The sequence below is a fragment of the Anopheles aquasalis genome, chromosome 3 (assembly GCF_943734665.1).
Source record: "Anopheles aquasalis chromosome 3, idAnoAquaMG_Q_19, whole genome shotgun sequence".
Taxonomy (NCBI): domain Eukaryota; kingdom Metazoa; phylum Arthropoda; class Insecta; order Diptera; family Culicidae; genus Anopheles; species Anopheles aquasalis.
In genome coordinates this window covers 59,036,049-59,042,193 of record NC_064878.1, presented here as the reverse complement: position 1 = coordinate 59,042,193, position 6,145 = coordinate 59,036,049, and positions in this window count along the sequence as shown.

Below are 6,145 nucleotides of genomic sequence, written 5' to 3'. Positions count from 1 at the left end.
TCAAAACACACGCCGATCGTGCAACGGTTGGTTCGTTGGTTGAAGTGGAGCAGGGCGAGTGCGGCCAGACAGTCCCACCAACAGTCCCATCCACCACCAGCACCACCGAATGCGGTTTCTAAACAGAGCGAACGACGGTGTGCGGTGGAAGCTAAAACCATTACGCGTCTGTCTGGTGGTTGCATTAGCGCGACACACCACCACCACCACCACCCCCTGCGCCTGAATCGATGCACTTCGTCCTGGGAGCCCCGGACCTGACCAACCGGGGCCGATCACGGTCGCAACCGAGACAGAGCGAGAGCGCCCCAGAGAGCGAAATGCAGCCAGCCATAACAATGATAATAAAAGTAAAACAAAAAAAGCGCATTCTAAAGCAAAATTGGCGGCGGTGGTGGTGGTGGTGGTTGCCCTGCTGGGTGCACCGCCACCAACGGCGCTGGCCACGGCAACGAGCGCCACTCATTTCCTTATAAAATGTCAAACTGTGTCACGCAGCCACTGGAGCACCAGACACTGGAAGGCGCGAACAAAAACACACGCCAGACAGGCCAGACTAAGCACCAGCAGTCTATCAGTGGAGCCCTAGTCGGGAATAAATGGCGAGTGTTCGAGCACAACGTTCTAACTAGGCACCACAAACGTGATTCGTGATTTGTAATCCGAGTGTAGAACGAGTTACTACACTAAGCTACATGGCTTGAGGCTCGAGCTTTACGTTCCGTGGCTACCGTCGATGGATCCCGGAAGAGAGGGAACATGCGAGAGCCCGCCCGGGAGGGTTCCGCTTGCCGGACGACGACGATTAATCATTCCGTACGCTCCAGATGAGCCACCGATTATTCCCGAAGCCGAAGCTCCCAGCATGCCAGCCACCGTCGAATAAGGTCACCGAAAGGGATGCCAGTCAGCCCCCGGAACAGTCTCTGTCTGGGCAGCTCAGGTCTGGTCTGAGGCGCGTTACATACATATGTGCATTTTATGCAACGCTCAGCATTGGCCATTCGGTCACATTCTCTCCTCCTCCTCCTCCTCCTTCTCTTCCTTTCCAGACGGGTACAGACGGGTCGTGGACGTTTTGCATTTTCCATTTTCCACCGAGCGACGCGTCGGTGTCGCGGACAAGTTGCTCGATAAAGTGACTGGGGACCGCCCAGTTCCGTCAGTTCCGGGACCGTTCACCGAATGCACCTTCACCTGATGGTGCGCAGCAGGAAGGAGAAGAACCGCATGAATCACAGAGACCTCGAGAGATCCAGACGATGCATAAATGCGCTAGCTGACCCACTACTGGCCAACGCACGGATGCGATAAACGCTGGGAAGCGACTATCCTAGAAGGACCACCATTTGAGGAGTTCCTTCATCATATTATACTGGCAGACGAATGTGCATTCAGCAAGCAATGAGCGGGCAGGAGCATCGATTACGACATCGAATTTGATCGCCTTGTCTCGAGGTGTTTTTTTGGATGGAAGAAGGAACTTGCCATTTGTTCGATGTTATGGCGCAGTTAGCGAAGGCAGATACAGACATTCAAGGCCACCGGCTATGGAAACGGATGGGTTAACATGATTTAGAACAGGCACATTGGCGTATTGGGATTCAAATGCTGCATTACGGACACCTTGAACGGTCACCGGTTCTGCATCCGTTCAAATGGAGCTCTTCCTCTTCAAACACCCCATCCCTTAAATGGAAGCCAGCATTTCCGGTTGTTGTTGCTGGTGGCCCGAATCAGGCGCAACCACAATGAATGAATGTGAAGCTTCAAAAAATCTTGCGTGCACGAGAAGATGCTGCCCCCTGAATGGAATTGTTGATCGGAGAGGACCTGCGGATGGTCTGCGGCGTCTGCGTGTTCTGATGGTGTTCTGACCAAAACGTGCTTTTCACTTTTCTCCAAATCGTGCTCCGTGCTGCCGGTGAACGCCCGAATAAGGCAGCTGGCAGCTTAATTATTTCATTTTCATTTCCAGCCCCGGCACTCTTTTGCGTCGTGTGTTTTCCGGTTTCGTCATCGACGACGTCACCAATGATCACCGGGAAGGGCAGCACACCATTCTGTGTATGGCCGGTCCAAATTAGGGTTCCATCATTTTCGATCATTTCCATTTCATCTTCGACGTTCGGCAAAACATGGCCACCGTTCGATCGATCGATCGATCGAGGTGGTGGCCTTATTTGTGGCTGGCTGTTTCGGGCTCGATCAGGTTGTGTGGCCAGCCAGTTCTGCCAGAACCAGGCCGAATGACCTCTTCTGCGTTCTGCGGCTGGTTGTCTTCTGCGTTCTGCGCTACGATGGGACCGGCTCATGTCGAATCATGCGCATAATGTAGTCACCATTAGGCATGCATGCCGCTGTCCAATGAAATGATTTAATCAGTCTGGGGACCCCGAACCAGCGGGGGCTCAGGTGATCCTTGCGAGAGGATCCTTCTAGGAATGCCGAATTAGAATCATCGAGGTCAAGTCACCTTTTCACGCCAAGAGCGACGGCTGCTGCTGCTGCTCGATGCTGGATCCATTCCCTTCCGACATTCCCTCGTTGGCAAGTCAAATCCGCACAGACAGGCAGACAGACAGACAGACAGATGGGGTTGGCCCCAATCTCTGGACTGCTGTCGTCTGCCAGTCCGCACGGGCAAATGGACTAGACAGACGGAATGACTGAATCATAGAGCCTGCCTAGCGTTGATTAGCAAGTGGAGGGCACCTTTGGTGTTCGGCGTTTCGTAGGATGGGCGCTGGGGAGGCTGCATATTCATCGGCTCGCGTCTAGACGCCGGCAATGGAGGCGATGCTACGATCGGCGGTGATTCGACGATCAGGCGACAATGTCTCACTTGTCGTTGGTGACCCCCGCATGCCAGAAGTTGTGAGTTTTTTGTATATTCTTTTTTTTTGGAGGGGTTTCCACCTATCCCCCCTCTTTCTCACTCACTCACTCGTCGTTTGGTGGCGCAATGTGAGTTGCGTTGCGACGCAAAACAACGAATCCAACGGGCACGTTGGTCCGGTCATGGATCAGCATAGAATCCCGCCGGCCGAGGCCGGCGCGTACCTTGAGGAAATGTATGCTGCCGTGGCAGTTGTTTGTTTACTGATTTCGAGCCGTGAAATAGGACCGCGGCTCGTATCGTACGCGGAGTGGAGATCAAGTTGATGAAATTCGAATCGACTGATCGCGAAGTTGCGAATCATCGTCGTCGGCGAGTAATATGGTAAACAGCTAGCCGTGTGGCTAGCCGTTTGATCACTTTCACTGTAAATGTGTGTGCAAATGGTTTGCTAATGGTGGCCGATGAGGAAGAGAGGTTTATCAAAACGTTGAATGCAACTCTGTTGCTGGATGCATGATCCGAACAGTCGTATTTAGGGTAAATCGCGCATGGAATTAAACACCGTGTCAACAACATTTCATCTACTGTTGCCTCATTTTTTTACGACTTCTAACCACCAAATACTGAAAAACAAGTTGCAGTGAAATATTTTAGAGATAACAGTGACACATCTGGAGGTTGTTGTTACTGCGCTTATGCAATTAAGATTAATCAACATCAAAGATAGTGCAAGTAATTGTCATAATTTTAAAACAGATAGAAACGTTTATATTTGGCAAAGAGCAGCCGGATTCATTATGCGTTCTATTATTAGCTTTGTCAGGAAATCCAGGATGACCAAAATGAAGGTAAATGAACTGCTTTTCAGTCAGACTCACCACGATAATCGTATTCTTGTTCCACAAAGTGCTATACGAACTTACAACCTGATGCACACGCTTGTGCGCTTCGATATAGCAGATACCTGAGACGCGCGATTCCATCACGGGAATCCCGATACACCCTGTCATGCCAATCAACTAACCCGCGCAACCGGAAATGGCGAGTTGTGTCTACGGAACGTAGCGCAAAGAATTTGGATGGCACGCTTTCCAGGAATTTCTGCCAGCGCCATCGTTCATCGTTCTCGGATGGCAGTCAGATGGCGCAACATTGTGGACAGACGCGTAGTGTAATTGGAACACCGCCGAACGTAAATTCCTCGACACACCACGCAGCCCCACCACGATCGCCAATAGTTATTCAATCTAATCAACGTGACCAGGACTACGGTGAAGCAGTCCGTCCAGTGCGTATCGCTAGCTTACCTCTCTCTTTCTCCCGCTGTAGTGATGTTTTCATTGCACGCCCGACATGCAACTCAAAGCTATTAATTGTACGTTCGCAATATCGTGGTTCGCCAAGTCGCAAATGGAGACGCCAGTACTTTGGGCACGGCATGCGTGCGATGATTACCTCCCTCCAGCTCCCCCTCGGGGGGCGTGCTGAGCAAATTGGATTATATGCGATGAGCTATCTTAAACCGCGCGATACAACCGTTGGATGATTGACTTCTTGAGAGAGTCGCGATGTATCGTGCGCCTCCATACACGGCGAATGGTAGCTCATTTGGTGCCATTTCGTTGACGGCTCCATAGAGAGAGTGTATGTCTGCGTGTGTCGGCCAGACCAAATTACAGCAAATCACTCGCCAGACAGACACTAGAGCCCCTGCAGGATGCAGGTGCGTACGGTGGCGGCGACGACAGCGACGGCGTTGCCACGATCAACGCGCGATTACGCGGCGTGTGTAGTCTAGTAGGCAGCGACAGATGATACCCATGATGATGATGATGATGATGATGATGATGATGGTTTGACGTCTCTCTCGCGACGACGACGACGACGACGACTACGATGACGACGTGCTGTGGTGACCGCGCATGGATGATAAGTATGCAAATCGGACAACCAATTTCTATTAGGTTTCGAGAACGTCCCACTCCCTCGGCTTCATCGCGGCTAGGCATAGTGTCAGTGAACTTGTTGACCCTTCCTGTTGCTACTGCTACCCCTACTACCACCACCCCACCCCGGTTACTCATCCTTCGCCCGCCGGCTTGACTCTGAGTTCATTGATATCATCATATTTTGGCTAGACTATTTTGTTTGCCGTCGGCTCCCCCCCCCGGGGTGGGATCTTTTCTGCCATCTTTTGCTACCGGGATAAGTCGAGCGATCGTCTATTTGTTTTGGAATACTAGTAGACTATTTTTTAAAACTCTTCTACTCATAAAGTCTTTCTGCAAATGGCATTAATGGCGAGTTCACCTTGCATGAACAGTGGTTAACCATCGTTTTCTTCTACGATCCATCCGTCTCGCAACATGGCGTCTGTTAGCGCACAGTTTATTTTGTTTGTTAGCTTGCAACAAAAATGCAAAAAAAAATTTGTGCATTTTAAAGTGTCAAAACACTACAGTTGCCTGCATCTGATCACCGCTAGGCAGTCTAGGGGCTGGCACAGGAGACATCGAACCTAGCCGGTGGCGCAGGAATGAGATTTAATAGGAAAATATGCGCGGTCACTGCCACTTCGGCACCGCATTCTGCACAATCAATTATGCCGAGGGGGGGGAGCGGTGTCGGCGACGGTGGCGGTGGTGGTGGCAGCAGCGCAGTACCAATTCTAGCCACCGATCGTCCCGTGATCGCGCCGAATGAATTCAACTCAAGCCAAGCCTCAAGTGGAATGGATGGAAAGGGGAGATGGGGAGCGGCTGGGAATGCGCGAAACCTCTATGACTGTTGATATGACTTCTCCAGTTCGTCTATGGGCCGATGGCTAGCAGTGCGCTGTTGTGGCCACAACATCGTTTAGCATAGTGTCTAGCCGGGTGATCGAGCCGGGAGCTGCCGAGCGGTTCCCCGGTTCTGCCCAGGCGTCCCGGTCATGGCTTATAACCTTGAAAACAAAAAAAACCCGCGGTAATGGCGCGGCGTCTACGTCTGCGGACTAGACGTGCGGCCGATCCTACGCAAATCGGTGCGATCGGTCGCCTAGGCCGGCGTGTCTAGGCCGGCGAGTAAATCGCCACAGCCGCAGACAAATAGCACCAAACGAGCTAAACGATACGCGCGCACATCGCTAGGGCGTATCTGCGGGGGGGGGGACCGGGGTGTGAGGTCTTGTCTAGCTGGTTGTCTATGCCCCGTCCCGTCCCGTCCCGTCCCAACCCCACAGGACGGCAGGCAGACAGACAGACAGACAGACTTATTTTGACTGGAGCTGGAGATCGTTTAAAGTCCGGCTAGCGGCTGGCT